This window comes from Maniola hyperantus, chromosome 4 (genome assembly GCF_902806685.2).
Source record: "Maniola hyperantus chromosome 4, iAphHyp1.2, whole genome shotgun sequence".
Lineage (NCBI taxonomy): Eukaryota > Metazoa > Arthropoda > Insecta > Lepidoptera > Nymphalidae > Maniola > Maniola hyperantus.
This window is the reverse complement of record NC_048539.1, coordinates 17177810-17202345: the sequence shown is the minus strand read 5'-3', so window position 1 is coordinate 17202345 and position 24536 is coordinate 17177810. Positions and strand designations below refer to the sequence as shown.

General features: G+C 39.4%; 3 protein-coding genes across 3 annotated transcripts in view; 1 reads left to right on the top strand and 2 right to left on the bottom strand.

Annotated features, from left to right (window-relative positions):
* The window catches only part of LOC117996854 (apoptosis regulatory protein Siva), a 171374-nt gene that overhangs the window by 28229 nt on the left and 118609 nt on the right, over nt 1-24536 (bottom strand). The window lies entirely within an intron of this gene.
* Nucleotides 1-24536, top strand: part of LOC117997380 (FMRFamide receptor-like) — a 97717-nt gene that overhangs the window by 66085 nt on the left and 7096 nt on the right. The window lies entirely within an intron of this gene.
* The window catches only part of LOC117996855 (mite allergen Eur m 3-like), a 61518-nt gene that overhangs the window by 32704 nt on the left and 4278 nt on the right, over nt 1-24536 (bottom strand). The window lies entirely within an intron of this gene.

The following is a 24536-nucleotide window of genomic DNA, read 5'->3' as shown; positions in this document are numbered from 1 at the left end:
GGATAAAAATGGATAAAAATAATGACGTACGCTGAAAAAAATATTAAAATCCAACAAAGATTTACAAAGTTAACAGGCATTTTAATTTTGGAGTGCGAGGGTCTTCTATCCCTTTCTCGCAAAACGAAAATTTGTATGAAACCGAACGAAGCTACTATGGCATTAGCACAGAAGATAATATAATAGTACTAGCATTAGTAAGGTGTGACGTCAAAATGCTATATCACTATCTCTGTCTAACCAGAAATATTTAAATGCTTATAACTTTTTTGTTATTTGATCGATTTAACTAGTTTTTTCAGTTTACGTCATTATTTTTATCCTAGTTTATAAAGAAGTAATAGAAAAATTGGAGTCAAATACCCAATTGCACCAATTTTTTAAATCGATGAGTGCCATCTTACCTAATGGACTAAGAGCCAGCGCGTGCCAGGCCTTCGTTATCCATATCCATACTAATATTATAAATGCGAAAGTGTGTCTGTCTGTCTGCTAGCTTGTCACGGCTCAACCGTTCAACCGATTTTGACGAAATTTGGTACAGAGATAGCTTGCATACCGGGGAAGGACATAGGCTACTTTTTATCCCGGAAAAACAAAGAGTTCCCACGGGATTTTTAAAAACTAAATCCACGCGGACGAAGTCGCGGGCATTCTCTAGTTTTATATAAGCTGAAAGTATAGTTATAATATTAGTCTCATAAGCTTATGTTGCTATAATCCGTTGAAACAGACAAATTTGTATGGTGCAACATGCAGCATGGGATATGCGCCGCCCTTTTTAACTGACTTCCAAAAAGGAGGTGGTTCTCAACTCGGCCCGTTTTTTTTTTAAATGTATGTTCACCGATTTTTTCAAGTTTTCTGGACTGATTGGAAAAAAAAAATTGTCCATTGCAAAATCTACATTTCCTGAGGATGCTCTATCTAAAAGAAACTAAATCAGTAAAAAATAAGTCAAAGTAAGTACATAAATATGTCCTAACTAAATCCTTTCATGCCGGCTATTTTGAAATTTTTGTTATTTGTTGTTATAGCGGCAATAGAATATTCTGTGAAAATTTTAGCTCTCTACCTATTACGGTTTACGAGATACAGCCGGACGGACGGACGGATAGACCGACAGCGGAGGCTTAGTACGGAACCCTGAGATGGGAAATGACTCGTGAATCGCGATGATCTAAAGCAGATTGCTATAATGTAACGACGATAAGGAACAATCTAAACAATTTATATCAATTTTGCCACTTGAGCCAAAGTGCTTTTTAAGCTGACAACCATTTTGCTCGACGAAATAACAAAATGAAAATTTCTTTTGTTTCTGAAATTGTCCTAACTTTTTAGAGATATAACAAAAACAAGAAAAGAAACAGTTCCTAAGAAGTTTGGTTCCGGGAGCTTTTAAGATTTTCCTAAACAAATATATTACATCTATATATAAAGAATATAAATAGCGCCAGAAGCGGAGGGTGTGGCTGTGATGAGTGCTTGGTGTTGAGCGTTTCATCCCCCATTCAATCACTGGCTGTCCCACCGGTCTCTCAACTGTTCAGTTCGGAGAAGAGCGTGGGAGATGTTAAGGACGGGGAACGTGGAGAGAGAATTGCCCTCCCCGCGACCCCTAGCCCTCGGGAGGACCTGAGGTGTGGATGATGGACACGGGACGGGTTGGTTGGCGTGCTGTGGTTCCGGCATGCCTCTAACGGTGTTTGGGAGCGCGTAGTGCCCCAGTGGTGGGTCTGCTGGCGGAATACCGAGGCGTTGTTGGTCCCTTGTGCTCCGTCGTTAGACATACCCACTGTGCACCCCCGTGCTCGGTGGTATCCATGATGGATTTTCCTCCCGAGAGAAATATTAGGCTACTTTTTGTCTCGAAAAAACAAAAAGTAGCCATCATCTATATAATTACAAACAAAAGCGGTTAAAATTTCAATACAGTAAAAAATTAAGGTCCGTCACAAAATGTATTACAAGAATGCGAGGGTCAAGTACCTAATATATTATATGGATTTTCATTCGAAGTTACGACCCTTTATTAAAATACTACCCCGTCCGGTGTCCCATCTCCCAGCTCAATAAAGTACGGAAAACATTTCGGCCCCTAGAGAAATACATCTTTCTAAAGCGATGTAATTGTTTTAACGTACCTTCTTAGAACTCCTCAAACAAGTCCGCTTGTAAATATATTTGTACGGAACAAATAGATTTAGAAGCACACTTCTAATTTAAGAAATAAACGTTTCCTTCTTTCTTTCTAATATTTTTTTTTTTTTTTGAAAAAGAATATTAGCCATCAGTACCCTTATTATAAATGCGAAAGTGTGTTTGTTTGTTGGTTTGTTGGTTTGTTGGTTTGTCCTTCAATCACGTCGCAACGGAGCAATGGATCGACGCGATTTTTTGCATGGCCATAGTTAAAGACCTGAGAGTGACATAGGCTATTTTATTTCACGTGGAAATAGGTTTTCAAATCCTAAATCCACGTGAACGTAGTCGCGAGAATCAGCTAGTAGAGTAGTGAAATAAAATTGGTAGGGTTTGAACCGACCTTTCGGATTTCAGTCCGCTCCTTAGTTTGGACGCGTAATCACATTTTGGTCCGACGACGCGGGGTTCTAATGCCGGCAGGTAGGTATAGGCGGTATAGCCAGAAATAGTGTTTGTCGAACATCCGAGCCGCCCTACACAAAAGAATCCTATTTCAATACAGCTTCTATTTAAAGTCAGGTTAAGTTGCGATTCAACTCCCGGGTATGTAAATATTGAGATTCAATCTACGTGCTCGAGTGGTCTACCGACTACCGACCGGTGCGGACTGCGGACCTTTGCGGTTTGGGAGACCTGAGAAGCGACTTTAGCATGAAGGTACACAAGCGATACCGTGTCCAAGTATTTGTGGAATAGCTTTCAAGTTTTATAAATGTGCTTTTAATTAGTCAAATGAATCTACTTACTTACTTACTATGTTAAAAAGATTCACCTAACTTAACGCAACCTAATACAAAACTTAACGCAACCTAATACAAAACTTAACGCAACCTAATACAAAACTTACTCATATACTGTATCCTATTAAACATTTTGGGATTTGGGAAACATATAAAATGTTTATAATATTGTTACGCAGGCGAAGTCAGCGGCTGATACATAGTGAGCCAGCGCAACATGCATTCCCATTCCCACGTACGAATACGACCCGTATAGCTGACGCGGCGTAATACCAGAACCCGCGCGATGTGGGAATCGTAATATTAAGTTAGAATATTCTCATCGCCGACTAGTTTTCTTCCATCCACATCCTGCGAGCCTAAACATTACTATATGACCTCTGAAAAAATCAAAACATTAGGTATATGCAAAGTGTGTACTTACATTATACACTTTTTGAATGACAAAAGTTGAATTTATCAACTAAAAAAAATATTTAAAAACCGACTTCCAAAACCGTTTGTATACGTGTATATATTATGTATGGTGAAGTCGGGCGAGCTTCGCGGTTTGATTTCTAGTTTCTTTTATAATGCTCGCCCGACTTCATACATACACGTGTAGAAACAAAAGTTATTTTTTACTTTGTAGTGGTTTTGGAAGTCAGTTTTTTGGTATATGCAGCACACCTACCGTGGACACATTAATCCTAACCTCAGCTCGCTGGAATGTTACGGGCATTAACTAACACCTCGTATACTCTTGGTAATTCTACGAACCAAACCTACATAAGTGTTCTGTACCCGTAGTACAAGATTTTACGTCTCACCAAACCAAACCAAATTCGAGAGTCGAAATACTTCCGCGTTACAGTAAACTGGATCTTAAACGCCTTGTTTTAAAGCTCAAGTTTGTCTACACTTCTACAGCCAGCGCTCCAAGCGGAAACATTGCGAAATTAAAATCAGTGGCATTGAATATTTGACTTCAATTCAAGGCTGCTTAGGTCCATTTTACTGTAACGCGGAAGTATTTCGACTCTCGAATTTGGTTTCGTTTGGTGAGACGTGAAATCTTGTACTACGGGTACTGAACCCTAGCACATAAGGCTAGAATACACAAAGCGCTTCGTGTGACTCGTTTCCACGACAAAGGGATGCAAACTCGCCCGGTTGCCGCCATCTTGCAACTATATTATCCGCCCAACAAAAGTTTGTCATTCGTGGTGACCCTAACTAACTTAACTGATAGTAGATAACTCGTAGTGGGTCTGAGCCACTCCAAACTTACGCTTCAGTTAGTCAGTTATGTCTGTAACTTAAATCAAGTTCACTTCGGCACGGTCACTCAGTTTAATCTTATTTTCTCAGCGCTCGTATTTTCCACATTTTCCATATTTCTGAGAATCTTTTTCTGTACAACTTTTCTATGTAACTTAATTTATTACTACTATGTAACTACAATTTCGGTACATGAAAAATAAAAAAAATAAAAACTAGTTTTAAATAAAACTTGAACATAATATCACAAGCAATTTCGCATTCCTCTAGTATGAACTTTTACAGTATAATATTAGAAAATAAAAATTGACTTCAATTTCATCTAGAAATTAGATGAACCAACTTTTTCAACTTTTCTCATTGCAGTACGAAAGGAAATGTATAAAGGATTGAAAATAAATGGGAGCGACACTACGCTCTACACCAAACTCATTACACGAAGCTTGGCGAGTGGCGACAAAGCAATGTGACTGGAAAACAAACTTTATTCCACTTCCAGGGTTGCCAGTCGCAGCAATATACTGCTTTGAATACAGGCGCGTAAACGGAATTGCTTTTCAAATTAAAGCTAGAGTTGCGAATTGCGATTTACTGTTTCTAGGAAGTCCTTTTTGGTACACTGGTCAGTGGTCATCGTCACAAGCTTCACGCTTAGTGGGAGAGCACGCAGGGGCTTAGCTTTAGATAGACAGATAGAAATAGAATTAGAATTTTAATTCAAATTTAACTTAAATTTAAATTAAAACTTTAACGATTGCTTTTGAATCAATAGTGATCTTGAATTGATGCCACTGGTTCGGAATACCTTCCTACCGAGAAATACCAGCAAGAAACTCGGCAACTCGCGCAACGAGGGTTCCGTACTACAGTTGTATTTTCTCCACATTTTGCACGATAAATCAAAAACTATTATGCACAAAAATAAATATAAATCTGTTTTAGAATATACAGGTGAAGCCTTTTCATTTATGATACCCCGCTTGGTGTAGTTATCGTACTTTGAAAATTGAAAATACTAATTATTAGTTCATTATGTGGGTGAATGTTCAATGGACCATTGTATGATTGGTCGCTTGATGTCTGGTGATGCGTGCTGACTGCTGGCAAACTGAGTGAAGTGGTGAGCGTGATAACAGATAGCCGAGTTGCCGCGAACAATGCGAGTGAACGCATTCACCGGCCACCGACGAGCGAGCTACGAGTACGCGCGACCACGTCCGATGCGAATTACTGCCTATTGTCTGGACTAACAGGGGATTAACGCATTGTTACTTGAAATTAGTTGCAATTATTCAGCGGTGCATAAGTATAATTCGATCACGCTAGTTTTTTTTGTTTTTTAAGTTTTCGTACTTCAAAAGGAAAAACAACCTTTATAGGATCACTTCGTTGTCTATCAAGACCCGTCGCGTCGCGGCAATCAAAACCTCTGAGAGTACTTCCCGTTGAACTGTAGGGCGATTGTCTAAAACCTGCATCAATCATTATTACAATCTCAATTGTTCTGGTTGGCTGAATTTGTGCGATTCTTGTTGCAACAATGCATTGTGGCCAATAGTGGCCCTACCGCGGTTGTTTGACAGCTACAATGTCACGATCGCAATCATCTCTGATTGGTTAATGCTCGCTCACTATTGGCCACAATGCATTGTTGCAACAAGAATCGCACAAATTCAGCCAATCAGAACAATTGAGATTGTAATAATGATTGATGCAGGTTTTAGACAATCGCCCTACTGATATCATGAAACTTGGCAGGTAGCAATGTCTTATAGCACAAGTAACGGAAAAAATCCGAAAATCGTGAATTTGTGGTTAAATCGCTAAGAAAATTGAAAAGTGTCGAACGTAGAAGGGTCTTCTCGATTGACCTAAGCTAATCGGGGTGTAGGGCTCCTTGCCTGGGTATTTCCTCTCTGATAGCTGGATATAAGTGTTGATAACAGCGTTGCCGCGAACAATGCGAGTCAACGCATTGTCGGCGAGCGAGTTCGGCGCGAGGCTAATTGGTACCTATTGTCAGGATTAACACATTGTTACTCGAAATTAGTTGCAATTATTGAGGGGCGTAATTACGACTGTACATATTCGATTGCCGCGCCAGTTTTTAGGGTTCCGTACCTCAAAAGGTAAAACGGAACCCTTATAGGATCACTTTGTTGTCTGTCTGACTAGACTGTTGTAGACTTAGCACTTAGCGAAGATCGTACGTGCCTCGCAACTTATTGCCCGCGGCACAAAGTAGGTGGCTAGTGGCACGCAGGCGGCACACGGCACGCGGCACGCACACAATGGGGCATTAAGCCTAGTGCTCACGCTCACTGCACCGACACAGATGTGAGGGACGGAGTGACTTCCCGCGTCACGTGGTGAGTGGTGACCTACTTTCTCATTTTGGATGGCTGTAAAAAAATTGTTAAAGCTTTTAGGTATAACGGCGAATACGCACTGCGTGCACTTCCGTCATCCGAGTTCTATCTGTCATCCGTGAAAATACTAGCGATTCTACGACATATGTGATAAGCTCCCATACAAAACAAAAAGGAACGTCAAAAGTACGTTTTAGTCCTTGAACCCATGTGAACCATACATATGACATGACAGTTGACCCATAGAGAAAAAAAATCGCGTGAGGACTCATTTTGTACGGACTATAACGCTTTTTCGTTAAAGTTTAATGCTTTTATTTCAATTTTAACAACTTATTTTACACATTTATACATAGTGTAATTTACCTAGTATGGAAACTCTTTAAAAGTAGCTCAAATTGTTCTTCACCTAGTATGTACCTGCTGACTTTAGGTGTGACTTCGTCCGCACAAAAAAAGGTTTCAACGTTATTTTCGAGTTTACGTTAGTACTATTATATCTTCTGTGATGTAGGTATGTATATATAATGTATGTCAGTTCCTTTGCTCCACCATAACTTCTGAATACCTAAACAGATTTCAATGACTAGAATCCTTACAATTATCATCCCGAGTGACACTGACTATAAATTTTTTGAAAAAAATTCAATATGGCAGTGCAAAAACACCACGTTTTTTAATTATTTGGATTCCTTCAAAAATAATCGGATTCATTTAACAAAATCTTAACTAATAACTAAAGTTTTCGATTTTGATTATAAATGTTAATATTAATTTCAACCTAAATATTTGCACACTGTCGGTGACAGTCGATTGTGTAAGGGATCGTACTGATTTATTGTTAACTTGTAATTGTCCCACAGTTTAGCAAATAAAATATTTATTATTATTATTACCTACTTACCTAAGCACCAACTGTACCCCGCTTATCGATATTCGATACCTTTAGATAGATAGCATTCAGGTTTTATTTTCAACGCAGGTGCGTCCTTCGAATAGGTACTCGTATATCATGGATTTCCATCACGCGAGATAGCGGTCAAGCGGACCCCTATACTGAATAAAAATGAGATACCCGCCACGGCAACACTGTGCCTACTCGCAACTCAATCATACTGACTTGCTCTGAGCCGTCCCACACTCTCCAAAGCGTTCGATAAAAAGTCGTTTTCATACAAATGGCTACAAATCGCGGCTTCTTCAAGCCAAGGCTTCCTTCAAAGTCATTCCTTTAACGATGCGACCATTTACAGTTGTCTCTACGCCCGTTTTTCTTTCTTTCTTTTTTTTTTCATACACTCATCCTTCTCTGGAGGTCCCGTTCCTGACACGATCAAATTACATTCCTGCGAAGGAAAAATTACTTTAAATGCGGGAATATTTAATTAACTTTCGTGCAAATAAGATTTAGAATGTCTTGTTTTATTTTTCATCAAAATTATTTAAAACCGTGTAAAACTTATACAATTTCAATTTATTATATCTAAGTATTTATCAGAGTGTGGCCGCACGGGTGCTTAGGCATTAGCCCGATCTAACTTATTAGTTGATGTGCATACTAAAACATCGTTTAAGTATTATACAGATACCTACTATATAAGAAATAGTCTCCTAGGCAAGCGCACCTTAGGCTGCATCATCACTTGTCAGCCATCAATCATCAATCAATCAGCCTCGGTCGTCAGTCCAGTGGAAGCATTCTGATTGGACTATATGCCTACCTGTACCTACCTACTTAACATCTGCGTAACTTAATGTAGCGCATTATTTATTAGCTGACTTTGTTTGAGCTAATTATTGTTTGCAAATGAAACCTATACATTTACGCAAAAATAAGCACACACTCTACAAGAAGGAAACAAATCTACCAATAAATATTATTACACGATTATCATCTCGATTAGAATATCTCGGTCCGACATTAGCTCCATAAGCCTCGCTAATGTGTTCCAAATCTTGCGAAATAGCCTCGTTAAATAAGCTAGCAAAGGCGGGGTGCCTTTATCTGTAAAATTATATTTAATTATATAATTTATCATAATAGCTATCTGCATGCCGAATGTCTAAATGTTTTCAATCTGGTCCCTCATTCACCAACCACCGTACCACCGTACCGCAAGTTTTCAACGCTCTGCGTCATCATTCGCATAGATACGCACGGCTAGGGTTTGGCATACTCTTCCGAGATCACTGTTTCCTAAGTATAATCCGGGTACCTTTAAAACAAGAGTGAATAGCCACCTTGTAGGCGAACGCATCCCATCTTAGACCACATCCTCACTTCCTATCATATGTGCTCGTTGGCCTTGTGTTCAAGCGTGTGCCTGTGGAATATAGTAAACTAGATGATGCCCGCGATTTCGTCCGCGTGCATTTAGGTTTTTAAAAATCCCATGAAAACTCTTCGATTTTCCGGGATAAAAAGTAGCCTATTTCCTTCCCCGGGATGCAAGCTATCTCTGTACCAAATTTCGTCAAAATCGGTTGAACGGTTCAGACGTGAAAGCTAGCAGACAGACAGACAGACACTTTCGCATTTATAATATTAGTAGATATGGATGGATTAAAAAAATGGGCCTTAGTGACACACCGTAATTAACTAAGCAGGGACCCTTTGTTTTACTTACGAGTGTTTTCGAGGGTTCGTTAAAAAAACTTTTCGTGTATAAAATAAACACAAAATAAACAACACAAAATTAGTCTACGCTCTACACACTCGCCGAAGGAAAAGTTTTTTTGATAAATATAAATGTTTTATTTCCTTTTGAATGTGGATTCTGGCTGTTGGTTCTACAAAATACACAAAATAGTTTTTTAGTTATCGTGCAAAATGTCGAAAAAATACGACTGAATGCGTGAGCCTGACTCGCACTTGGCCGGTTTTTTTTTATTTAATTTAAAGCTCATATTTAAGGCTGTTTTCTAAACAGGAAAGAATGAATAATTACGCATTTCATTCGTTATTTAGGAGGAATGGAAGATTCCGAACTCGACAAAATGTGAAAATATTTGGACGTTGATAGCGTCTGACTTTTATCTGGTATTTACAAAACATGATCTTATTTTGCTTTGTTCTTCAATAAATTCCAGTGTTGTTTTATCTCGACATATAAAAACAAACCTCTTGACTCTAAATAATATAAAAAGGCCATCCAACTCGCTCAGTTTCGTTCTTTGTACAATTTCTGAAAATCATTTCTCTCTCCAATCGGATTGTAGAGCGCGTTGGGAACCCTCGTGGTTTTAGTTTTAAGTTTTAACCCATTTAACAATCAGCATCCTCGAAAACCCTGAAAATGACTCCTGAAAATGACATCCCGAAGAATAGCACATTCAGTTATATTATTTTCAGTTATGTTATTCAGGTATACACTTGTTACACACGCAATATGTAGGTGTGAATCAACGGGAATTTTTTAAAATAGTTGTCCCATTGTGTAACAGAGTGACTCAACGGGACAACTATTTTTAAAAATTCCCGTTGAGTAACAGTGTTACACACGGGGGTGTGACTCAACGGGAATAACCCAATTTAACAATTGACAATCGAAGAGTTTACAATGACCTAATGATTTTAAGCTGATTTCGTGGTTTAACGCCATAATATTATATTGTAGTCTAGCTACCCGACCTTCGAACGGGTAGCTTATTACAGTTTTTGTATGGATCTCTAATTAAAAAAATGTAGTCTAAGTATGTCGCTCGGAAATAATGTAGCTTTGTAATAGTGAAAGAATTTTTGAAATCGGTCCAGTAGTTTTTGAGTTTATTCATTACAAACATACAAAAATAGAAATCTTTCTACCAATTCGCATATGGCCAGCGTGGTAGACTATGGCCAAACCCCTTCTCACTGTGAGAGGAGACCCGTGCTCTGTAGTCAGCCGGCGATGGGTTAATCGTGATGATGATGAGACTTAGTTGCATGACTCGTGATCACGACAACGACGGTGACTATTTTGACCTTAGACTAGTAAAAAAAGCCTAGGTTTTCTCTACATATAATGTCCCCCACTAAAGGTTCTCAGAAATTCCATCCGATTAAAGTCGGGGGCGGGTCAACTAGTTAAAAACCTATAAAATCTATTGAAACCTTTTCCCGATAACATCTTACTGAAACTAATATCCTATAGATCTCAGATATATTGCATTCTCTCGGAAACTCTATCGTTCAACATCTTTAACTCTTGTTTGAAATAAATTACAAAAAGATATCCTTTACTGCGATTTAAAAAATGAAATTAAGAAACTTTAATGGAACTTAATCACAGATAGAAAGTGATAGATTCTATGAGGTTATGTTTATAAGTCCCACAAATTGCTAAAGTGCATGGCCGCCATTTTAGTGACGTCAGCACTACACTGAAGTTTTGAGCTGATGCTATATTTTTACTTAAATATATGTCAAATGACGTCATTTCGATGTTAATGAGACATGGTTCCAGCGTATCAGCAATTTGCAGGACTTATAATAGGCTATGTATTTAATATTCTTTATTGCAACACAAGACACAAATGACATGTTACAAAAAAAAAGAGATCTTAAAATGTAGGTACAAAAAGCTCGCTAAATAGCGATCTCCTCCAGACAACATGTTTGGTCGCCGACAATCAAATTATTTTAACTGCCTCGTTAGTCTATTGGCTAAAATCAAGATAAAAATGTCACTCTGTGTTGCGTACCACCAGGCACCGATCGCGATTACTGCAAATTAACATTCGATTTAGCATTATTTAGCACGAAACTTAGTCTTATCCGAGTCAATAAACATCCATAGACGTGGACGCCACGCCCACCCGGGTGTCGCTGTAAGATTGATGGCCGAAGGCGAGGAAAGGAAATATTTAATTACCAGCTAACGGCTGTTTAATTGACTTGTTACCGGCTCACTTGACGCGAGTTATTCCCACCGTCGCGACTCGGTTCCTACAAAAATATTCCGAGCCGACCATTTGCCCTATACTAGCAAGTTCTATTATACTTTTACGTATCGATATCACAAAACTCTATCTAATAAACTGTAATAAATCTCTAACTTCCTTTGATTTATATAGGTAGGTACTAAAAGTACAATGGCGGTTTCTCGGCCTATGGATTTGTAAATCAACGAGCAACCACCCGCCGCCGTCCGCCGCTTGTATTACCCGTGTTGCAATGCTCGTGGGACTACCATGGAAACTCTTTAATTTTGCGGGATAGAAAATAGTCTATATCTGTCTCCAAGAAGCAAGGCTATACCTCTGTGCCAATAATTAGCTGTTGCCCGCTACTTCGTCCTCGCGGAATTAACATTAACATGAATGCCTCTTCGATTTCGCGAGATCAAAAGTAACCGATGTCCTACAGGATGTAACCAGAACGCTAGCAAAAATTTAGCGTTATTGTTATACTACCTAAACACAATCCAATACCAATGTCTAGCGTGCAAAATTCTGGTCAATGCCCCGCCTTCGACGAGGCATTGACTCCGAGTGGCCTACTTACGCAACGTTCGCTGACATCTAGCGTCAGTCAGATGTTTGATTTGCAATATACCGTAAACTTTCACAATTTTTTTTATATTTCTTTCGCGTTTTTTGCGTGGTATCACATCAGTAATCATCAGTACTATCACCTGTCTTCGTTTTTGCCCCTGCTGGAAATCGAACCGGGGGACCTCCTCTAATAAGACTAAAGCGTAACTGCGTAAGTGAGGTCGTTGTTCTAAACAATTTTTTTTTTTGTAAACATGTACAAAAGTACTTCAGTGCATTTCGATGGAATAATTTGGATGCAAATACTAGTTTATAAAGTATATTTGTATAATTTGGTTACAATCCAAGTATGGAGTGTTGCGGGATGAGGGCGGGGAGCAGTCGGGAGCTGGAAGTGATATAAACGTTTCACTAGATGCGGCGCTTCATAGTAACACCATGTTCCAACGAACATAGGTGTCCGCACTCCTGTCAATCCTATTTTTTTTTTTTTTTTTTTTTTCATGCACCAAAGTTTAAGCTACATAGAAGTAATAAATTAAGTTACATCAGAAATGCTTATCTCCGCAATCCGTTTATAAAAATTAAAATTTACGCGATAACTCTAAATTATTATCCACGTTATCATATTTGAATATGTATCGGTAGCTTTAATACTATAGATTGTTCCAACTTATCTATGCTCATAGAAGCGGACTGCGTCTAAAGCAGATTACGATTGTCAGAAGTGCGGACACGGATGTTCGTTGGAACATGTTGTTTCGATGAAGCACCGCATCTAATAGCGACGACGACATTTCGCCGACTAAGGCCCTAGGGCTCGTTGTCATTCATGTTCTCTTCTCGTTCTTTTATCTATAATTTTAGTATTATATTAGGTATAATTTATTAAATCCTTAGTTTTAGAAAACCTGTAACTACCTTCTGCAATGCAGGATTTTCCTAGTGCAGAGGGTAGGAAACTCACTCTGGTGTCTAAATTCAAAATTCCAAAAAAAATTACAAAATTAAAATTACATTTGTCTCTGCGCTACGTGCTATGATTTCGCCGTTGCTTTGTGCGCGGAGTCCCTATGGTCGCTGGCGAGTCGGCGATGGCGATCGCACGAGCTCACGGGGCTAAGGGTAATCTTGAATCATTCTGGCTTTAATGCTTAAGTGGAGGAAGCACTGCGATAACCAACCCTTAGTGATGTGCGGCACAACTTACAAAATTTTTTTTTTTTCATTCTTTCTTATGTAGCGAGCACCGCATCTAGTGGAACATTGATATCGCCGTCAGCTGGGAACGAGGCACTGAACAGAGCGCTAACAAGCAAATGGCGGGGCTTTGTTTGTCGGCGATGGATGCTAATCCCGTTGCTTAAACTAACTTTATTATTCGTGTTTAAGTTTAAAGGGGATCAGAAATATTTTTGGGAGAATTAATAATGTTTAGAATCGGTTATAACCAAATATCTCTAGGTTATAATGGCCATTCAATTTTTCTTACAGTTAAGGTTCGTACGCACCTGAGCGGCGCGGCGCGGCGCTTCAGCGAGCTGCACGTCGCGGCACAGAGCGTCAAAATATCATTTCTATCATTTTGTATGGCGCATATCGCACTAGAGCGGCGCTGCACAGCGCTTCACCGCGCGTTGCCGCGCGGCACGGCTGGAGAGAATATTTTGAAGCGCAGCGAAGCGACGTGCAGTGCAGTGACGCTAGTGCGACATACCCAGCGGCGCGGCACGGCGCTTCGCGCTCGTACGTGAACGGGTATAAAAGTGACGCGCAAGTGACGCGAGGTGCCGCGTACTGAAGTTGTAGTGCGGTAGGCACCGTCGAGCGGCCTGAGGTGACGCGTTCTGCAGTCGGACTGAAGCGCCGCGCCGCGCCGCTCAGGTGCGTACGAACCTTTAAGTTGAAAATTATTGTTGCATTTTTTTATTTTTTTTTTTATTTTTTTATATAATATATCAACGCATCGTCAGCTTATTACTGAGCATGGATCTCCTTTCAGAATGAAAAAGTTTAGGCCATAAATCTACCACGCTGGCCAAGTGCGGATTGGATAACTTCACACACCTTTGAAAACATTATAGACAACTCCCAGTCATGGAGGACAGGAGAAATGCCATATGCAGAACATAATCTATACTATAATATTATAAAGAGGAAATATTTGTTTGTTATTTGTTTGTAATCGATAAACTCTGAAATTACTGAACCGATTGCTTACAATCGGTTCAGTAATTTCAGAGTATTTCACCATAAGAAGGCTACTTTATCCAGAACTAGCATATATTTTAAATTGTATATGAATAGATAGATCCAATTTGACCCGAGCGAAGTCGGGCGGATCAGCAAGTACAGCAATGACTAGTCATGGTGCTACGTAATCTTGGAAGTGCTACGGAAGCTACGTACCTACTATGGCGCTACGAAAATTACACGTAGGTAATACCATAACATGTGACGTCATAACAGCTCATGAAACTATGGCGGGTAGCGGTTTTGCGGCGAAATATGAAATGCAAACTTGAAATGCATTGTTATTGCATATTATATTAAAAATACAGAAGTGCTTTCATATACCAGTAGCCGTGGCACCGAGGCGCTATTATATAGCTGTCGGCTCACTTGCGCTAATTAGGATTTTATTAGGGTTCCCTACGTACTAAATTAGGGTTCTCATACTTCCACAAAAAAAATGAGATTATATTTAACATACTTAGTTATCTTTATGACTTTAAAGTTTATATTTATTAGTCACTTAGGTAGACACATCGCTATATATAAAAATGAATCACTAAATGTGTTGCTGATCGCAAATCTCTAGAACAGCTGAACCACGAACCGATTTCGCTAATTCTTTTTTATAATATTCCTTGAAGTAGGTACGAGGATGGTTCTTACGGAGAGAAAAATTTAAAAAATTGTAAGTATTAAAATAAAAATAAAATTTTAAAACCTAAAAAATAAAGATTTTTTAGATTTTTTTTGCGGTTCATCATATCAGTGAACATTAGTAGCAAAAACGAAGACAGGTGATAATCTGTCTTCGTTTTTGCTAGCGTTCTGGTTACATCCTGTAGGTATACTAAGAATTTTGTTTTTCAATGCTAGTTCGCGCTGGAGCCAGTTCTTAGCGCAGCTGGAACGATGTCTAAAGGACTTAAATGTAATCTTGTTACCGTAATATTCCCAAATTAATTAAAGCATGCATCATGACTATCTGACGACGCGGCGTCGGGCGGCGCGGTAATGTGTCACTGTGTCTTGCGTAAGTAGGAGAGCGTAAGTAGGTAAGCTGTAATAAATTACTGTTAGCGACAATGTATCGTGCACGGAGCGGCTCTGACCCGTGCGGCGTACAGCTGCGCGATTGTGAGAGAATGACAGCTACAATGTCACGCTCGCAATCATCTCTGATTGGTTAACGCTCGCTCACTATTGGCTACAATGCATTGTTGCAACAAGAATCGCACAAATTCAGCCAATCACAACAATTGAGATTGTAATAATGATCGATGCAGGTTTTAGACAATCGCCAATCGCCGCGCGTCATTGTGAGGCGTAGGGGCGTAGGGTTAGCAGCAACCACAGAATATACAGAATATATATATAATATACAGTAACCAGAACGCTAGCAAAAACAAAGACAGGTCATAGTACTGATCATTACTGATACTATATGGACTGATAGTAGGAACTTGCCGCCACGGCCACGGCGGCCAATCTACATAGAGAGTAGCCAACTTCGCGGTGCTGTGTTGAGCTAACTAATCAGATTGTCGGTAAATAACGTGATAATTTTATTGCGTCATCTGACAAAACTCTCAGTGGTCAACTATACATATCTCCGATCCGCTCCGCTTCAGTGGACAGGCACCCTTATTGTGAGAGTTGAGACTGTGAGTGAGTAAGGTGGAGGCTTTTCACAGTGGGAAATGTTCTCTCATGGAATGTTAGAAATTCGCAGACAAAGTCGCGGGCAACTGCTAGTAACATATTATGTAAGGTTTCAAAATATATAAGTATGTTTGAACTTACTTATTAAGTTCCCAAGTCCGTAAATAGAGGGGTCGAGGTACAAGAAATTCCGAAGTGCAATATTTGGTTCTTTACTTCCCCGCTGTGCTCCAGAGTCCAGAGGCCACGCTAGCTGTAATCACTAGTACCATACAGTTATTGTATATATTTACTATAATTTTCTTATTTAATCTAAATATATAAAAGCGAAATACCAGTTACTCACTCACTGACTGACTGACTAATCACGAAATCTCAGGAACTACAAAGCCTACAAACTTGAAATTTGGAAGATAGGACGGTTCTTTCTAGGACGTAAAGGACGTCAGTGAGTGGTAAACTAAACTAGTTGACGATTCTAAAGCACTTGTAAAAGTTTACTTGAATAAAAATATATTCTATTCAATTTTATTCAGAAGTATGAATAGAATTGTAATCCATACTAATATTATAAATGTGAAAGTGTGTCTGTCTGTCTGTCTGTCCGTCTGTCTGTCTGTCTGCTAGCCTTTCACGGCCCATCCGTGCAACCGATTTTGACGAAACTTGGTACAGATATAACTTGCATCCCGGGGAAGGACATAGGCTACTTTTATCCCGGAAAATCAAAGAGTTCCCACGGGGTTTTAAAAAACCTAAATCCACGCCGACGAAGTCGCGGGCATCAGCTAGTTGTTATTAATTATTAAATATTTATAAATCTTAAAGAATGTATCCAAATGTAAAACATACTTGTGTATCGGCTTGGAAGCCATTAGTTAGCCGCTAACACAAAGCATCTCCGATATTTAGGTTAAAAGGTTTTTTCTCGCGGGAGTTCAATATTATAATTACCCACTCTTATAGAAAACTCTATTCAATTCAACATCGACCATAAAATATTCTAAGTATAATTTATATTCATATTTCCTATTCTTTTGGAATTAGTCTATTTTCTTTATGAAAGTAAGTATAGGTAGTCTAATATTTAGATTGAAAATAATTATTGGTTAAAATCATTAATATTTTGAAACATGTACACCTTAGGTTACAAACATATGAGTGCGAATTCCTGCACCACGCTGCCACATTTTTGTATATTTTTGTCTTTTTTGAAAATAGAATATTAAGGTAACTTTTAATTAATGGTTAATTAAAATGTATGTAAGACATAAACTTCGTCCTGACCACACGTGTGGGCCTGTGGGGGCCTGTGGGGGCCTGTGGGGGCCGCTATAAACAACCCCGCTCACCGCCACAGAAGGGGTAGTTTCAAAGAGGACTTTACGTGGAAACTCCTCACACGGACACCTGTACCCCTAGCAAGAGTTATCACTTCTCGCAAACTTTGACCATTTTCGTTATGCTCGATATTATAATGCGAGTGTCAAATTGGTCGAACGTACCTATATCAAAATCTAAATACAGGGTGTAACCAGAACGCTAGCAAAAACGAAGACAGGTGATAATACTAGATCATTACTGATATAATATTACCACAAAAAAAACTAATTTTTTTGGAAACCTATATTTTGTTAAAATTTACGATATATTGCAAATAAAAGATAAGATAAACTGACTGACGCTAGAGGTCAACGAAAGTTGCATTCGTATGCCACTCGAAGTCAATGCCGCGTCATAGGCGGGGCATTGACCCGAGTTTTGAGCGCTATAGTTAGTATACATTGCGGGTTTAAAAGATACTAAATCACTCATCATCATCATGATCAACCCATCACCGGCTCACTACAGAGCACGGGTCTCCTCTCAGAGTGAGAAGGGTTTTGGACATAGTCTACCGCCAAGTGCGGATTGGTAGACTTCACACACCTTTAAGAACATTATGGAGAACTCTCAGGCATGCAGGTTTCCTCACGGTGTTTTCCTCTACCGTTAAAGCAAGTGATATTCAATTACTTAAAACGCACATAGCTCCAGAAAGTTAGAGGTGCGTGTCCGGGATCGAACCCCCGACCTTCGATTAGGAGACGGACGTCCTAACCACTAGGCTATCACGGCTAACATGCCAACTATATAAGTTTGAAACTCCAGTGGGTATTTATATTCAAGTATATCGAGTCTGGCTACATCGGGCGAGTCACCGCAACGCCTCTATCACTGAATAGTGAATAGCTGTTAACGCCTCTAAAGTCTGGCAAGGTCTGGTATTTGCCAGCGACATCCTAACCGAAGCCATTGTTCTGCCTTGATAGTTTAGAGACCGACATAAACCTTTGACAAAGCGCTATACAGGCTGAAATTAATCTTTTCCTTTGTTAAGAGCCTTTCTAAAAGCTTTTTATTTTTTTGGCTTGTTGTATGTTGTCTTCGTCGAAATGATTTTTCAGCTATTTCCGATTGTCTGATTGACTGTTGAGCATATCTGATGATAGAGTTGAAAGGTGGACATTGGAACTCTCTGATGGCATATGGCGTAACAGACGAATTTGGGCTCTATATAAAATAAAATAAGCTGTGATAGCCTAGTGGTTAGGACGTCCGCCTTCTAATCGGAGGTCGGGAGTTCGATACCGGGCACGCACCTCTAACTTTTCGGAGTTATGTGCGTTTTAAGTAATTAAATATCACTTGCTTTAACGGTGAAGGAAAACATCGTGAGGAGACCTGCATGCCTGAGAGTTCTCCATAATGTTCTCAAAGGTATGTGAAGTCTATAAATACGCACATGGTCACCAGCGTGGTAGACTATAATATGGCCAAACCCTTGGCCTTGTAAATACCTAAATATTGTGAAACGCAAAAATGAAGAATAAAGAATTATTTATCTTTTGATATCACTACCCATGCACTACCCGTAAGTATTACTATATATTAGTGGTGCGTTTGGTTGGATCTTCAATCACGTCGCAACGCAGCAACGGATTACCGTGATTTTTATATAGTTATAGTTAAAAACCTGAAGAATGACATAAGCTACTTTTATCCCGGGAAATCTAAAAGTTCCCACGGTTGGTTTATTGGTTTGCTGGTTTGTCGTTCAATCATGTCGCAACGGAGCAACGGATTGACGTGATTTTTTGCATGGGTATAGTTAAAGACCTGGAGAGCATAGGCTACTTTTTATTCCGGAAAATCAAAAAGTTCCCACGGGGTTTTTAAAAACTAAATCCACTTGGATGAAGTCGGAGGCATTAACTAGTCTATAGTATCTTCACTATAATCAACACACAATAGGAAAGTACATGTATAATTTTCATATCGCACATAAATTGTCTGGCGATGATTAATATTTCGTCGATCAAACATGATAACGGCACATGAAAGCCATCGAGCCACAAACCCATCAATCTTTATGAATCACTAATAGCACCACGTTATTGCCCTGCGCTAGATACGTGGGAGTAGGTACGCCAATGCCAAAATAATGCTTTTTTTTAATTCATTGTAGACAAACGCTTGACCACAATCACACCTGATGAAAAATGTGTGTGGATGTGGCCTAAGATGGGACGCGTCTACTTAGAAGATGCCTATTCACTCTTGTTTTAAAGATGCCCGAGTTGTAATATGTAGGAAACACATATCGTGGAAGAGTATTCCAAACCTTAGCCATACGTATGAGGAATGATGACGCAAAACGTTTCGTGCGTGTAGATGGAATGTCGACGACGTAAGGTGGTACAATGGAGAAGGGGGCACAAGATTAAAAAGTTCCTGAGCACACTCTCCGAAACACTGCAGTCAATAATGAGGCGACGTGAAAACGAGGCCTGACCGAACAGCCCCTTTCCTGATGATTTGCGCACTGCACTACCGGCAAGGACGGCCAGCAAAGGGAGGAGGGTTTAGTCCGCACTCCGCAGGTCACCGAGAGCACCTCAGTGAAGTCGGGCATGTCAATTGACATCCATGAGGATATCCTCCTGCCCAAAATGAAAAGATAATATTAGCGTCTACTGTACCTACGCTTAGTATAATATTTTACGTCTCACCAAACGTTGCTAGAATTCGAGAGTCGAAACACAATAACGTCAAAGTAAAATGGACCTAAACCGCCTTGAATTGAAGTCAAAAATTTAATGCCACTGATTTTAATTTCGCAACGTTTCCGCTTGGAGCGCTGGCTGTAGATGTGTAGACTTGAACTTTAAAGCAAGGCAGAGTTAAGATTCCGTTTACTATAACGCGGAAGTGTTTCGACACTCGAATACTATCAACGTTGGTGAGACATAAAATCTCGTACTAAGCGTACAGCAGTCAAATTATTATAGATCATCATCGTAATCATGATCAACCCATAGCCGGTTCACTGCAGAGCATGGTCTCCTCTCAGAGTGAGAAGGGTTTTGGCCATAGTCTACCACGCTGGCCAAGTGCGGATTGGCACACTTCACACGCCTTTGGGAACACGGCGCCGCCTGAATCCAGCGGCTCTCTGCGACTCGCCTGATGTCTCGGGCATAGAAGGACTATAAATAATTTCTATCCCTTTACTGAACAAAATCTGTCTTTTTCTTTTCAAAGAACTTAACAAAAGTAATAACTTATACGACAATAATATAATTTGGCATCCGGCCATTCCTATCGTAAACTTTCTAAACTTGTTCGAGATCTAATATATTCGGTTGAAAAGTTTTTCTATTCTCTTTTTGAAGTACTAGCTCATTCCTACGACTTCGTTCGCGTGGACTTCACTCATTTCGAACTGGGATTTTACCCCCGGTTGTATTTTTAAAAATTCTTTCTTAGCGGATGTCTACGTCACAATAGTTATCTGCATGCCCAGTATTTCAGGCGTCCAGTAGTTTGGGCTGTGCTGTGTACTTGATAGATCAATAAGTCAGTCAGTGAGATTTTCCTTTTGTATATGGATATTATGTAGATGCTGATGCCCGTGACTTCATTCACGTGGAAGAAATAGTTTTTTTTAAATCTCATGGGAGCTCTGATGTCTCGGCTTAGATCTCATGACCGCCTCCAGGACGCAAGTCAAATTTCTCCGTGATGTACTTAGTATACCAAAATTTGCCAAGGTCGGTTTAGCAGTTGTACCGAGAAAAGGTGACAGACAGATGGACACAGTAATAGACACCCTTTCGCATTTATTTTCTTCTTTGATTTGCCTTTTTCCAATTGCAACCTCAGTGACGTCTGGATTTCAAACGGGTCGTTCATTATAGTATCTAAGAGGTGGCGCTGATTTATTTGGTTCCAAAACTGTGAAAAATTTTGTTCGCTTGGGCATATCTTGTCATTTATATCGATGCTTTTTCCTGTTTGTTTAAATGTCGGTGGTGTACCGTGTAATAGTTATCTCACAGTGGAATCCCAACGATGTTAGATGAGGTGTAGTTGGTGGAGTGGGAGTGGGAGTGGGAGTGGGAGTGGGAGTGGGAGTGGGAGTCTGCTCACGTAGCTACGTGCTGTCGCAGGGAGATACTAACTGCAGCATAATTAGTTTGTATCTCTGTCTACGAGGATATTAATTATTGTCTTCGCTCCTATTAATTATGTATAACTATGTATGAAATAAGATATTATCCTAATCCTAATCAGTACTCTTATCATAAATGCGAAAGTGTGTTTGTTTGTTGGTTTATTCGTTTGTTGGTCTGTCCTTCAATCACGTCGCAACGGTGCAACGGATTGACGTGATTTTTTGCATGGGTATAGATAAGGACCTGGAGAGTGCCATAGGATTTTATCCCGGAAAATCAAAGAGTTCCCGCGGGATTTTAAAAAACGTAAATCCACGCGGACGAAGTCGCGGGCATCAGCTAGTTTTTTTTTTTGTTTTTTTTAAAGATTATTAGCTATGTTAAATGACTAATATTCCCCTTTCCTCTCCAACTAAGCGTCAGGCTTGTGCTAGGAGTAGGTACGACAATAGTGCAACGGGCGGGGTTTGAACCGTCGAGCTTTCGGTTTCAGTCCACTCCTTTACCAGTTGAGCTATTGAGGCTCTAATATAATTTTTAGTTTGAATATAATGTCTTTTAATGACTAGGAAGGGAGGTTGCCCTAGGCGAGTTTTTGCAGCGATTCAGTAGCGCGCGCGACTGCATCGCTACTTTTGCCGTTAGTCGCATTTGCAACGCGCGACAGTAGCAATTCATTAGTGATACAATCGCATAGTATCGATTTAGTATCGCGACTGTGTGGCTGTTTTGGCGACTGTATCGCTACTCAATCTACAAAAGTCGCCGTGGGCAACCTACTTTCCGTAGTGCGCTCCCCAGACTTCCCCATACAAACGTAGTTTGATTCTCAGTTGAATATTAAGCAATCAAACTCAATATAACTTTGTAGAGACGTTCCAGAAACTAATACCTGCAGTACCTACCTCTGCCTGAGTCAGTTTTCCGTGAAAATATCTAGTTTTAATATTACACGTGTTGTATGTATTTTTTTTAAATAAAAATGGCGAGCAAACGAGCAGGCGGGTCACCTGATGTTAAGTGATTACCGCCATGAATGAATGATTACCCATGAATATTTTCAGTAGCTACCAGAGGAACCACCAATGCGTTGCCGGCCTTTCAGGAAGTTGTTGGTCTGCCACTTGAATGACCCCATTTTGTAATCTAATTGGAACACTGCCGAAAGAATCTTGGAGCTCGTGTAACTTTGAAACCAAATTATTTGACGGAACTCTGGCAAACGACAGACACAGATTTGTGTGGAGCGCGCTACAAATAAACTCATCTAAAAACTAGAACTATTTAATTGAAATAGAAAAATGTGACATAAATCGAAAAAAACACTTTTTCAAAATGATCGACTTATAGAAATAAAATTCGTAGCGTAAGTACGCTGTATCCATTACCTCAGAATATACACATATACACATATAGTTCTTGCCATTACTACAAAGATCTCTCTGCGACTCTACGAAGCGAGGCCATATTGCGCTACCACTTATTTTATTGAAGCAGTCGGAATAAGGAATAGGATAAACGACATTAGCAGAATGCTAACGAGATCCGATAAAGGACGCTTTTGGCTACAAATAAATTATACGCTTCATTAGATACTTGCCACGATCGCCTCGTGGCTAAGACGTCCGCCTCTTATTTGTGAGGTGGGGTTCGATTCCGGGCAGGCACCTCTAACTTTTCGGAGTTAATATCACTTGCTTTAACGATGAAGGAAAACATCGTGAGGAATCCTTATGAGTTATGACGTATGAGAGTTCTCCATCATGTTCTCGGCGGTGTGTGAAGTGTACCAATCTGTCTGTCACCTTTCTCATTCTGAGAGGAGCAATAATTGACCGGTGATGGATTGATCATGATGATGATAAGACTCGACCGCTAGAGGAGCCTATATTTAACCCTGAATGTGATAGTGGTTGCAAATGTCGATAATATCTTGTAGTTATCAACATTCACGATATTATAGTTGTAATACATGCAAGTTGCAAGTTGCCGATCACGCAAGTTATCTGATTGGCAACATGCATGTTACGTGACGTAACACTTAGCTATTTGATTGATAAAGCAATATAGTATATCAATTTTTACTCTATCAATCTGTTACTGAAGCAGAAGCTATCTTTAAATTTTGTTCTGAATATTAATATATTATATTCTACGACTCTTCTAATCTATTACTTACATAATAATTATTAGATACGTTGTGTTTTACTTTTTAATTGTTTAGTAATATTAAGTATGTATTATAAATGTGAAAGACAAAGAAATTTTAAGTAGGTACCTACTAATTCTTAGTAAGAATTATTACTTTCTAAATCCATGGTTAATTCCGATTGTGACGTCATATGGATTAAAATCGTAATGTATTTCACTAAAGAAAGAACCGTTGCTTACCAATCCGTTTGACGTCATGACAGCTCATGAACCTAAAAGATGGCGAGTAGCATTTTCGCGGCGAGAAATGCTAAATTTAAATGCATTTTTATTACACTTATCGATTGAATAAATTTTTTGTAAATTTTTAATTAGTTTATTATTACTATAGGGTCAAATTAAGACACTTGTTAAAAAGGGTAAAATAAAACTGTAATTTCAAGTACATAGGCACTTTTAAAAAATCGATTTCTATAGAGTATAGAGACTGCAATCTCAACATTGTTGACGGTTACGCCCATATGAATTTATTGGCGGCTCCTAAAAATACGTAATTTCCTTGAAAAATAACGCGATATATATTACATATAAAACTAATAAAATACGCATGTAACGGTAACGCGTTCGTGAAATAAAAACGTTACCATAACGTTACCGGATACCGTTACACAAGGAACGTACGCACCAAATTGGTTCTCCAGGTAATTCGTAAGCTTATTGGTTATTAGTTCCTCTCAGACGCTCGTTACCTGGATCCAAGGCTCGACGTGAGATATCGCAGCATCCCACGATATATCCTACTTTATTGCGGCGTTCATTGGAGCCCGAGCCAGATTTGGAGTACGGAGTACATGCTTATATTCTGCTCCGGAACATGGTATCTGTCGGGTTTAATTTAATACGCATCCGCTTCGACATGTTATTTGAGATTGTGAAACGAT